The 13,453-nt window shown below is 36.2% G+C and overlaps 1 long non-coding RNA gene across 2 annotated transcripts in view; it reads left to right on the plus strand.

Annotated features, from left to right (window-relative positions):
• The window catches only part of LOC118530664 (uncharacterized), a 68,789-nt gene extending 58,748 nt beyond the window's left edge, over positions 1-10,041 (plus strand). For both annotated transcript variants that reach the window (XR_004914754.2, XR_004914753.2), the window contains exon 3: positions 9,985-10,041. This is a non-coding gene — a long non-coding RNA (uncharacterized LOC118530664). The remainder of the gene's footprint in view (positions 1-9,984) is intronic.
• The last annotated feature ends 3,412 nt before the right edge of the window (positions 10,042-13,453 follow it).

Raw genomic sequence — 13,453 nt, forward strand, 5'->3', positions numbered from 1 at the left:
AATATGAATTATATTAACATATAACAGTATTATAGGACGGTTGTAGAAATACTTAGGGGAATTTTGTCAGCTATAATGAGATAGAGATGGTATTTAAAATAACCAGACCTCAGGGCGCCTGAGTGGATCAGTCGGTTGAGCCTCTTACTCTTGATTTCAGCTCATGTCATGATCTCAGGGTCCTGGGAGCTGTGTCAGGCTTCATGCTCAGTGGGGAGTCTGTTTGAGGATTTTCTCTCCCTCTTCTTCTCCCCATCCCTCCTCCCACCGCCAACCCCCCACACTCTTGCTGTCTCTTTAAATAAATTAAAAATATTTAAAAATAAAATAAAGTAACCAGGCCTCTTAAATGGTATGCAAGATGACCTTGTGTAGGAAGAATTCTGAATCAAAATAGGCCAATTCTTTTTTTCATTCGACCAAAATAATGCAACTTAATGTTTAGAAGATACTTACTATAGGCCAGGCCTTATGCTTAGTTCTTCATGAAGATTACATTAGTAAATCCTAACTATGATTAATTCTATCATTGTTCCCATTTTGAGGATGTGGAAGTTACAGCTTGGGAAGTTAGATTATATAAAGTCATAAAGCTTATCGTGGGAAAAAAACAGGATTGTGCTTATCTTACTATCAGGTACAAGTTCTTACCACTACTCCTTACTACCATAAATAATGTTTTAAACACAAAAATCATGTCAAAATTATATTAAGTGTAAGGGATATACAAATAAACATAGAAGCTGGTTATCTAGATTTTACACTGGAGTCAATAAAACCAGTTCATATGATGAGAGCAGTACTGAAAATCTATGCAACATTTATTGTAGCCTAGGGCAGGGAATAGTTAACCCCATTTGAAGGCAATATATCAAGGAAGAAGTCTTTGAAGAATATTTGAAAAATGAATATATAGACAGCAACAGGATAGAGGGTAGCAAGGTAGGTTTGTATGTGAAAACACATGGAGTGTGGAAAAAATGCTGTAGATGTTCAAAGAATTACAACAGGTTGCTTTATCTGGAGTGTGGAAATCAAGCAAATCAATCAGGCTGGAAAAAGAGAATTGAATCCAGGACCAATCTTGCCTATCATACTAAGGAATTTGCATTTTACTCAGTGGATGATAGCAGGCAATTGATAAGTTATAAAGAGCAACATTAGCAGCCTTGGATTTTAGAAAGTGATCTCAGGTGATAATTTGGAGAAAATGCAAAAGGAATACATAGTTTGGGACCTCAACTAAGCATCTGTTACAGTAGTTAGTTTCAACTGAGGGGGAAAAAAGGAAACTGAGTTCAGCCAGGTTTCTGATACTGGTGATGGGTTTGATATTAATATTTTTTTAAAGATACTTAAAAATATTATGATTTTTCAACTCTAAATCAACCCCTTGGCTTACAAACCTGCACTAATAATCAGTAAGCTTCTGAAACTGGGCAGCCTCTAGGAGGCCTCCAGTGCCCACCTCTGTATGGCCAAGAAGGCTGATAGATAAGGAAGAATCAACTAGAATGAAAAGCTAAGGATGTGGAGGCTGACTGAAGAGGAGTTTCTCCAAAATGTTAGAAACAAGGGCCTAACCAAGGATTTATCTTCCAGCCATGGTAGGAAATGTTAGCCTACACAGTTAGATGTCATTGACTCGTGACCACCGCATGAACCTTGGAGTTCCTTTTCTTCAACTGAATGTATTACTTCAAGTATGTTGTTCTTACTTTGATATTATAATAGCATTTGGATACCATCATACATTGAGCATAGGGGTACAAATTACTTGTTATTAGTTTGTAGATCATTGGACCAAGAGGAGCCATAGTTAGAAGAAATAAGGATGTACCATACCCAGAGATCCTTCATTTTGATCATAATAAAAGATAGGAATTAAAGAGTCCATAGTTTTCAATCTGTACACATATAGAAAGGAATACATGGATATGGGAGTGACCAGGGAGGAAGATGGTGACAAAGATAGTCACCTAATCACCAGGATCTGGTCTATTCTTTTTCTTTAAATAATATAACCATATGGGTCACCTGGATGGCCCAGTGAGTAAAGTGTCCGACTCTTGGCTTCAACTTCAGTCATGATCTCAGGGTTCTGAGATTGAGCCTGGCATCAGGCCCTATGCTCAGCATGGAGTCTGCTTGAAATTCTCTCTCCTTCTCCCTCTACCTTTCATGCTTGTGCATGCACGGGCTCTCTCTCTCTAAAATAAATAAATGAATCTTTAAAAAATAAATAATATAACCACTTACTGAACTAGAGACTACATTACTTTCTTTCAAGGAGCCTTGGACCAAGCTGTCACTAGTATGATGTGTGCACATTCTGTAGGATTTCCATAAAAGACTTCTTTCTATTTTTTCTTTTTTTTCCTGTCTTTCCCACAAAGTAGAATTCAAATGAGTTGCTGTTGAACTAGTTTTGACCAAGTGAATGAAGGTACCCACTAGGCAGTGGTGTGCAAGACCTGGTTTGTCCTGGTTTGCAAGAACTGATTGTTAGATTTTAAAGAATTTAATAAGCTGACTGTTAAATGCAACTATTATTTAAAAATCTTATAAATGGGGGCGCCTGGGTGGCTCAGTCAGTTAAGCGTCTGCCTTCAGCTCAGGTCATGATCCCAGAGTCCTGGGATCGAGCCCCACATCGGGCTCCCTGCTCAGTGGGGAGCCTGCTTCTCCCTCTCCCACTCCCCCTGCTTGTGTTCCCTCTCTCGCTGTGTCTTTCTCTGTCAAATAAATAAAATCTTTAAAATAATAAAAAATAAAAAATAAAATAAATAAAAATCTTATAAATGTAAAATTACATAAATTATATTTTAAGTGTAATAAATACTCAAAATCCATTGCTTGTAATTTTGAATATTACCCATGCTTTAATATTTGTTTTTATATGGTGGAAATGCTATATAATGGTGTTCTACTGTCTGTCTTCCCAATGCTGCCTCCAGTAATGTTACATTGGTAGCCTGAAATTGAGCAGGTTGGAAATATTTCTATCCCAGAAATCAGCAAATGTTATAAATTAAGGCATGATTTATTGTTTTGTAGACTGTCTAGAGTTAAGATAGTAATGGATAAAATGTTAACGCAGGTTAACTAAACTTTAAAATGCATTGCATCTTTAGTCTTTACATTGTGAATAGTACACACATTAAACAAAAAAGAAAAAACCTGAGGAAATGCCTTCCAGTAGCCAAATATGATCTGATTCAGCAAATAAGCCACTCAAGACATTGACGAATAAGTAGTCAAAGTCTGATATATATTTTCACTGTTTCACTTTTGTTTTGTTTTGTTTTTTAATGCAAAAGAAATGTAAACTAACATCATGTTAGTACTATACCTGAAAAGCTGGTTGTTAAACATTTACAAACCTACTACTGACCCTAAACGATGGCAGAGCAAAAAGAGAGAAGAAAGAATCTGGGTAGCCAGAAGAACACAGGCAGCCTTCTGGCAGTCCTGATGTGTACATCTATGAGGGAGAACTAAACTTCTACACTTGCACCACAGTATTTTAGAATACTTTTTGCAGAATTTTGGCCTACGCCTAAAAATAATACAAATAGAGAGATCCAGGTTGAAGATCCAGGGAATAATTGATCAAAGGATTAAGTGTGCAAATGCTGACTTCTTCCAGGCTCATATGGTCAAGACCAGACCTTGTTTCTCCTTTATCAGTATTCCTTGAGGAGTCTCTTCCTTAAGTGTCAGTAACTTGATATATGAGAAATCTCCCCTTTCTCTGATACCCAGTACCCACCTCTACATCTGAGTGGTTGATATATTCTCTTGGAATGTCCCATCTAGGACATTCACATTTCATTTCAGTACCTACACTCTACTTTCTTTTATCCTCTTCCCCAGAAGATGTTGCTAGATATGTCATTCCTTCAAGGTCTTGCTGGTAAGATATCTAATTTTATGTGCATTTAATATAAATTGTTGATGAAAGAATTACTGGTCCCAAAGAACACTGATGATTATTTTAACTTATAGTAGAGAATGCCATAGCTAAAACAAAGAAAATATTGTTAGCATAATCAACTATAAATTGTTCCACAAATTTCTTCATGTTATTGACCAAACTGTATATCCTCAAAATTTATGTGTTGAAGTTCTAAACTGCAAATACACCTCAGAATGTACTTGTATTTGGAAATTAAATTAGATTTTGCCTTTAAATAGTAATTAAGGTTTCATGAGGTCAAATGAATGGCCCCTAAATCCAACATGACTGGTATCCTTATGAAAGAGGAAGAGACACTTGGATTTGTGGGTACAGAGTAAGACATGTGAGGACACAGCATGTAGGTGCCCATCTGCAAGCCAAAAAGAGTCTTCAGGAGAAACTAAAACACCAAAGTGAGCAATCTCACCTATAATGTACATGTTTTCCAAAAACAGACAATTGCCTATGAAATAAAACCATTACTGTATAGAAACCAGTGGTAGTTTGATGCCAGAGTGAAGGTAAAATGAAAAAGATGCCCATCCTGTTTTATATTTAGGAGACAGATGTACCTAAGAAATGTTTCTATCTAAATGTGTGCTATATAATCATTTTGCTTGTCGAGTGTATTATTACATGTGTACAATCCCCAGAGAAAAATCTTTGCAAGAGTCATGGCCACTTTTATAGATCTGCCTATGCAGAAAGAGATTCAGATAAATGTCCCTTGCCCCACTTTCTACCTCTCTAGCTCCACTTGAGACTTCAGTTGAATAGCAATGAGTATATGTAGCTGATTTGGGTTATCTTGGTTAATCTTGAATAATCACAGATACAAAAAGACTTTACATGTCCTACTTATGTTACTATCTCACTAACTGGCATTTCGAGTACAGCAGACAGCATATCCTGTTTGTTGAAGTTTCTCCAAAATTGTGTCTTGCCTATCTTCTTCAATGCCCAAGCTGTGTTTCATCTTCAGACTCAACCAGACTCAGAGTAAATATGTCAATACATTTCCCTTAAAAATAAAATTGTTATATTACTCTTATCTATTTGAACTAATTAAAATAATTTTTGACCCTTTAATCTAGAAATGTATATTGTAAACATGAAATTGAGAGTTATTGAGTTAAAGGAAGGAAAAATTATAGCAACTGTAAGTTGCATTAAATTCATTTGGTAACATGTGATGTTTAAATTTAGATAGATCCAAATGAGTTTTTTAAGAACAATTTCAAACTATCCATAAAGCTATTTTCAAGACATTTTTAGATTGCAGGAAAACAAAAATAAGAGAAATTTAGTTGAAGTGATTGGATTCTGACAGTTTGGGCAGAGTAGGAGTTAGATCCCATCAAAAACAGGGTAAATGCATTATAAAGGAAAGGAATCCAATGTGAAGGTATTCAGTTATTTAACAATCATTTACATAGTTTTGCATTAGTAAGACTAGAAAAATCTTAGTGACTAAAGAAATGTGCATATATTAAAGATAACAGATATTTAAAATATTTTTACTGAGTGTGTCTTTTAAGGGTATATGATATGGTCAACAGAAATCTAAATCCCTAACCCTGATGCCTTCTCATTTTGACTACTAAGTATCAATTACACAAATAAGTATCATACATAAATATAGGCTAGTTCAAATTACTTTTCAAATGTGCACCATTCCACCCAGTCTGTATCCTACTAAACTTCAAATCCTGTTCTCCAACAGACAGCAGTATTTTAAGGCAAATCACTTAATAGTCTATACTGGTTGCTCAAAATTAGAGTTTTCTTAAAATAAATCCTATAAGTAGCTTAATTTTAAGTTTGTCCCCCAAAACTTACATTATTTCATCTAGAATCTACTGCACATGCTTTATTGAACATAAAGTACTCAAATTTTATTTTCCAAAAGCTTAAGTATCATCCTATTATGAACATTCAGAGAATGTGAAAATCAGGAAACTTGCCCATTCTTCTCTGCTCATTAGCAAACAAACATCACTCAAGGGAACAGGTGTCCTCTCCATTCTCACTGCCAGCTTACTGCCCACTGCCAGATCTGGAGTTCTATCTGGATTTGTTAACTGTGCACCAGGGGTTGACGGCCCTTCTCATATTTGGCTGGAGCCCTTTCTTATATTGCTCTCGGAAATGAATGCAAAAAGGACAAAGATGAGAAGCACCTACCACAACAACCTCTGGGAAAATGTCCCAAATGTCCAAATGTCTGAATAATCATAATGGAAAAAGGGAGGCAATGATACTGCCCTCTTCTGATTCAAGGAGCAAGGCAAATTATTTCAGATGAATTCATGAAGGGAGCCATCCTCTGGCTTTATAGTGCTATGACATTAGGTAAGAAAATAAGATTAAATACATACATTATCAAAGGAATCAGAAAAGGAAAAAATATTCTGAAATTGTTTAATACTGGTGTGTGTGTGTGTGTGTGTGTGTGTGTGTGTGTGTGTGTAAAAATGTTAAAATATGCTCTGAGCGCCTATTTGGGAATAGTCTAGTGTAACTTTTTAAACTTTTATCAAACTAAAAATATTTTAACAGAATGACTTATTGAAGCTGAATCTGGTCCATAAGGATAAATAATATTTTGGTAGGAAAAGAGAATCTTATAGAGAAGAGTCACAGGATCAAATGTATGCAGATGGTTATCTGCATGAAAATTGGCGGGGGTAGGGTAGGGGGGATGATGCAGTTGTTTTAAAACCAATTTGGCCAGATTAATCAATTAATCTCTTCTTTTGGAAGAGAAATATATAACACTAAATTTTGATAGGAATTTTACTGCTAGAGAACATTCAGAATGGAAAACATTCAGAAACAAAGGACCATGTAAAACTTTAACCAGGGAGCAAAATGATAGTGATATTTAGGAAAAATAGGCAGACAAACCATGAGAGACTCTGGACTCCAGGAAACAGACTGAGGGTTACAGAAGGAAGAGGGGTGGGGAGATGGGGTAACCGGGTGATGGGCATTAAGGAGGGCACATGTTGTGATGAGCACTGGGTGTTATACACAACTAATGAATCGTTGAACACTACATCAAAAACTAATGGTGTCCTATACAGTGGCTAACTGAACATAATAAAAAATAAATACACATACACACACAAAAGTTGAAAGGAATAAAAAGACCAGTGAAGCAGTTGATACAATAATAATATAAATAATTTACAGTGGCTGCTGGGTGGCTCAGTTGGTTGGGCATCTGCCTTTGGCTCAGGTCATGGTTTTAGGTCCTGGGATCAAGCCCTAGCCCAGCATCTGCCTCCCTGCTCAGCAGGGAACCTGTTTCTCCCTCTCCCTCTGTGGCTCCCCCCTCATGCTCACTGTCAAATAAATAAAATCTTTTAAAAAGTAAATAATTTACCTTATTTCACTGAATCTTAGATGCCAATCAATTGAAAGATGCACAACTGTGTGTTGATTATTTTAGAATGAGGAGAAAAACTCTGGCACATAATCTATGACCTACTATTGATTGTAAAACACAACCTCATTCCCAGGATGTTAAAATGTGGGGAAAAAATGTGCTCTTTAATAGATGAATACAGTATATCTACTATTTAGTGAGTGCTTTTACTTCTACTTGTTATAAATTATGCTAAACATCTTATATTTATTCACTCTGAAAAGTCTATATGAATTATTACTATCAGGTATAACTATTGTCCTATTTCTACAAATTGAGAAAACCAATGCCTACAGAAGTTATGCAACCTCCCCTCGGCTACACAGCCAGGCAGAGAGGGAATCAGGATTTATGCTCCAATCATACCCAACTCTTTTTTTAAAGGTAGGAAATAATGAGTGACTAATAATTGTTAGATGGCAAAAGAATTATGAATATTAATAAAATTTATCATGGATATGAGAACTGTATGAATGATTGAATCTAATGGATAAAGTAAAAGGAGAAATTCATGCTCTTTCCAAGTTTTCAAATACAGGGAGCCCAAATTAAAGAGGTTATACTGGTAACAATAGGCATATTCAGAAGGGTAACTCTTTTCGAGGAAAATAATATTTGTTTAGGAAAGGTTGAGTTTCCAATAGTGTCAGGGTAACAAATTTGTATTGCCCTTTAGCAGTTGCATATATGGGACTGAGCAAAAGTGAAGAATCAGGGAGCCATATGTAAAGTGGTGCTTGAAGCTTTGAGAGGACATATCATGTGAGTATTTAAGAACAGGAGACATAGAAACAAATTAGACTATAAATCACAGTTATGAATCAAGAAAAGTGCCAGCTATGGAGAAAAAGAAACTAGCAGAAAAGAGCAGAAGGACAAAAATAATAAAGAGGCTTAAAGATCAAGAATCTAAAGAATTTGAGAGATTTAATAAAACACAAATTGAGAAAAGGTTATTGAATTTGGGGAGGCAGGTGGTGATATTAAGAGAATAATTGCAGTAGTGGGGTGGTTTCAGAAGCCAGATATGCAGGGGATTAAAAAGCAAATGAGTAGAAGCTGTGGCACAGGTGTGGATCACACATTTCAGGAATTGGCAATAAAAGGAAGAAGGAAAATAGAATGTTGACACAGAGCTCTGTGAAAAGGAGAAATTTAAAATGTCAGCAAAGGAGGCATGGATAAAACAGAATCAAACACAGAACGTAATTTGAAAATATGCTATAGAAATAAATGACAGGTTTGCTAGGGAGACAGTTCTTCCATCCATTGCATAGTATTTTATTGAGTAACTACTGTGAATAGCACTGCGAAGACCAGGGTTCCAAGGACAACTGAAGCAGAGTTTTGTAGGAGCCAAGGTAGGGTGCCCCAAGATGGGCCACTTTGGCATGACAACTATTTTGAGTTTAAAAAAGCAATTGAAACCTGGCAAATTCAGAAAAAGTTTTATAGCTCCCCCCTTCAACTGCCTAAAAAGAATTTAGAGAACCTGCTCCAGGAAGCGAGCTATCACCATAGATAACTACAGTATGATATGAACTAAATGTGGTGGACAGGGGGGAACACAGCAAGGCCTGTTTGGTCAAAGTACCCTATGTCTCACTGTTTGAGTGGCCCAGTGAATTTTTGTTTACCAAATATTTATTCTTCTTCATCTTCCTGAGGATTGCATTCCTTCCCTTTGAAGTTCCAGAGCCTACCCCTTTCTCCTTAGTTCAGAATGGCATGTTTGCCTCATTTTGCCTGATTGTCTTTGGAATTTCCATATCTGTGTGGGTTCCCTATACACAGAAAATGAAATTTGATTTTCTCCTCTTAATATGTCTCATGTTAATTTGATTCTTACTCCAGCTAGAATGACCTTGAAGGTGATAGGAAATTCTTGCTCTCCAACAGTTCCTGCCCTCAAGTTGTTTAAAATCTAAGGAAAACTGAGATGTTAAAAGTCAACTAAACCATAGCAAGTAATATGTAACAGGCAAAGGAAACACAAAGGAAAAGACAGTGAAGTTGCCAAGAGTGATGTCCAAAGTGAGTTTTAAAACCCAAGTGAATGGAAGGCAGTAGGGACAACAAGGAAAAGGCAAAACTTAGGGAAGAGCTTAGCTGTTTTAGAACACTGAAAGTAGTTGACTGTGGCATGTGTCTTGAATAGGAGGGGAACAATGAGAGATGCAGTTGAAGACGTTGGTCGGGGTCATGCCAAGGTGATTCATGTTCAGCTGACATTTAGCTATGCACCATTTAATAATTAGGTTGCATATACACAGAAAACATTGTATAAAATTTAAACTGCATCAGAATATATTCTTCATATGACTTAATAGAAAATCTCAATCGATTTTCCATAAAAGCCCTTTTTTAATATTTTTATAATATGGTATATCATATATTAATTTCCTATGGCTACTGTAACAAAGTATCACAAATTTAGTGGCTTAAGACAACACAAATGTATTATTTTACAGTTCTGAAAGTCAAAGTATGAAATTGTGTCTTGCTAGGCTAAAGTCAGGGTGTTGACAGGGCTCTTCCTCTTTTGAGAGACTCTAGAAAAAAATTAAAAATTTTTTTTTTTTGCCTTTTCCAGCTATTGGAGCCTACCAACATTCTTTTATTCGTGGCCCATTCCTGAATCTACAAAGCCAGCAATACTGGTAAGTTCATCTCATACTACCATATCTCTGGTTCTCTTTCTTCTGCCTCCTTCTGCTGATTATAAGAATGCTTGTGATTTTATTGAGCCCACCCAGACTGTCCAAGATAATCTCCCCATCTTCTAGTCAGCTGAACCTGCAACCTTACTTTTTGCATTTAACCTGACCTATTCATAGTTTCTGGGGATTAAAACATGGACATCTTTGGGAGGTTATTATTCTGCCTACTATAGAGGCTGACAGAAAATGTCTTAAAAATAAGACAATATGCAGTGGGGAATACCAGTTAATGAATTGACAAACATTCAGTAAATATTTGTTATGTGCAAACAATTTTATTAAATATTCTAAAATATCAAAATGTACTATGCCTTGAAGACCTAAAGAAAACAAAAGATACAAATATAAAAGAAACTGTAACACAGCAAAGAAAAATAGTGTAGTAAAATTTGAGTAAATATGGGAAACAATTAATTTAACTTTTATTACTTCAAAAATTAAGATAAATTCTACCCAAAAATGGTATTTTAAAGGAGATGTGTTGGGCGCCTGTGTGGCTCAGTCATTAGGCGTCTGCCTTCGGCTCAGGTCATGATCCCGGGGTCCTGGGATCGAGCCCCGCATCGGGCTCCCTGCTTGGCAGGAAGCCTGCTTCTCCCTCTCCCACTCCCCCTGCTTGTGTTCCCTCTCTCACTGTGTCTCTCTGTCAAATAAATAAAATCTTTAAAAAAAAAAAGAAGATGTGTTGGTGTTTTGAGGGAATAATAGATACGGAATAAACAACAATAAAAATTTCATGTTGAGGGAGATATGTATATGGTCAAGTAACCCATTACTCTGGAAGAAAAATGTCATTCTGGGGACATTTGATATGTATAGTCATATTAATCATTGTATTTTAGAATATCCATATTTGAGTGCAGAAGACTTAAATTCAAATTAGGGTATTATGAATTGCCCTGTTGCCTTGGCAAAGTCATTCTCTCTCTCTCCCAGGAAAATAATGCATGCTACCTATCCCTTAAGATTGATGTCATGACCACAATATGAATCTGCTTTGTAAACTTTACAGTATTATGTATGTTGATTTGTGCTGTTAAAATTATAATAATTATGGTAAGCCTTAATTGCTAGATTGAAGAATTAAGACTGTAATTTATGGAGAACAAAGACGTACTTTTGATTCCCAAACTGGGAGTAGTATGAAGTATTATAAACATGTATTATAGAACTAAAAAGAATAAATCAAGGACTACAGTGTGAAGGCCACAACAGAAGTAGAAGAAAAAGATGAGAATCCAGATTTGGATTAAGAATCAAGAACTTCACAGACAGATTTGCAGCTAATGCATTACAGTGAAAGGCATCCATAGGAATTGGTGACTGATTTGGAAGGGAATGGAAAGAAAAGCAAAACCATAACACTAAGGTGGTGTTTAAAAACAAACAAAATATGCAGATGAGCTTTTTGGTTGTTGTTTGGTTTGGTTTGGTTTGGTATGGATGAGAAAATGTTAAAGATATTCCACTGCAAACCAGGCCAGAATGAGATTACAATTGGAAATACAGATTTTGGCTTCCTCACACATATAAGACCATGTTGTTTGGAGAACAGAGAAAGAGGATGGATAGGTCGATGAAATAGCTAATAACTTTCTTCTGTCAATCTCACTCAAATTGTAGTTACTGCCTGGAGTATGGGGCTCTGTCCTGTCTTAGCCGTGTTATAATCTGACATTCATGTCTGCCATTGAAATGCCAGTATATATACCTAGAGATAGTACATACCACCTTTGATATAAATAAGTTTCAGCGACTCACTGTATATGTGCCTGTGTTCTTTATAGCAATTATTATAGACACCAATTATGTGCCTCTTTATCAATCTAAATTTTGATTACAAGTTCCTTAAGGGCAAGGATATGTCTTTTTGTCTGGTATGACCATTGCTTTGGATAGTGCCTGTCACAAAGCACAAGCTCACCAAATGTATGATTAATTACAGTGCTTTTCAGAAATTGTCTTATATATTATTTTGCAAGTAACTCTCTCCTCCATAAATGGACAGAAGTCATCTCTAATCCATTTGGGCATCACCAGTTTTTCATTGCACAATGCTTTGCCAATCCTTGGTTCTCCATAGCTGTTTTCTCAACTGAATTGAGGGCACATAACATTAAAAAAAAAAGAAGCCACAGAGTATATAGGCACACTCTCAATATTACACCCAAATTACAAAATAGGCTTAAAATTCCTTAACAGTGACCTATTTCAGAATCAAGTCTTAAAAAAACCATACACCACCATACAGCATCATTAAAGTGATATAATTAAGTCTAGACCTCATTTCCACCTAGCGATTGTCCTAACATCTTGGTTGCTATGGTTGGTGGTGTTAACTCTAAAGAAGGAAGGGAAGGGAGAGAGAGAAGTGAGAGGAAGGGAGAGAGGAAGGAAGAAAAATTCTTTTGGAACTCACTATTTTCATTTCCCACTTTCTACCCAAGCTGAAAAGCTTTTACAATTCCCAAAACATAACAAAATTTCTTTTTTTAAATTGTATTTTTACAATTGTCTATCATAAATTGTTAAGGACACTGAATTCACAATATATATTTTGCGCCTCCTGGGGCTTTAAGTCAAACTGCAATATGGCCTGAAAATTAGGCAGATAGTATGTTGGATAAACTGATAGACAAATCTTTCTTTGCTTCTAAAAAGATAGCCAAAGACTATCGGTAGGAGAATTTTGCAAGAGATTCTTTCAGTTTCTATATGATAAAACATTTTCTTTCTACTTATCAGTGAGAAGCACCTAAGGAAAAATACAGAATGCCTGCCAGAGTCAACGAGCCTCTATCCCCAAGGAAATAAAAGAGAAGCAAATGATTGCTTGAATAAATTTTTAGAAACACTAGTCTTTTCATTTCATTTCATGGGAAATAAATGGAAAATAGCATTTCTGAGATACGATACTGAATAACGAACTCCAGTGGCCATGCCAAACCCCCGGCAAATTGCACAGCTGGCAGGGAGATGCAAAATAAGGGGCAATGAGAGTGGGGAGAAAATCACCACCTTTAGCACCAACAGTTACTGAAATAGGACCTTGACTGAAATCAGGTCTGTCACTGGTTCACAAATCCCATTATGAAATAAACTGCCTAAATGTTCCTTCACCCAGGCCAGTTTTACAAGCAACATCATGGTTTGTTCTCAAGTCACAAAGTTTCAGTATCTTTCCAGTCTAGCTCCTAGGTATGCCAGGACTCGGAAAGATTAAACACACCTATTGCCAGTTCAATGACTGACTTAACAATAAGCTGCTCCTCTCTGGCCTGTCTGCCTTTTAGTGATGGTGAAGTTTCAGTCCTGTTGAAGAATGTCTTGAAGAAAAGGCTA

The sequence above is a fragment of the Halichoerus grypus genome, chromosome 3 (genome assembly GCF_964656455.1).
Source record: "Halichoerus grypus chromosome 3, mHalGry1.hap1.1, whole genome shotgun sequence".
NCBI classification, from domain to species: Eukaryota; Metazoa; Chordata; class Mammalia; order Carnivora; family Phocidae; genus Halichoerus; species Halichoerus grypus.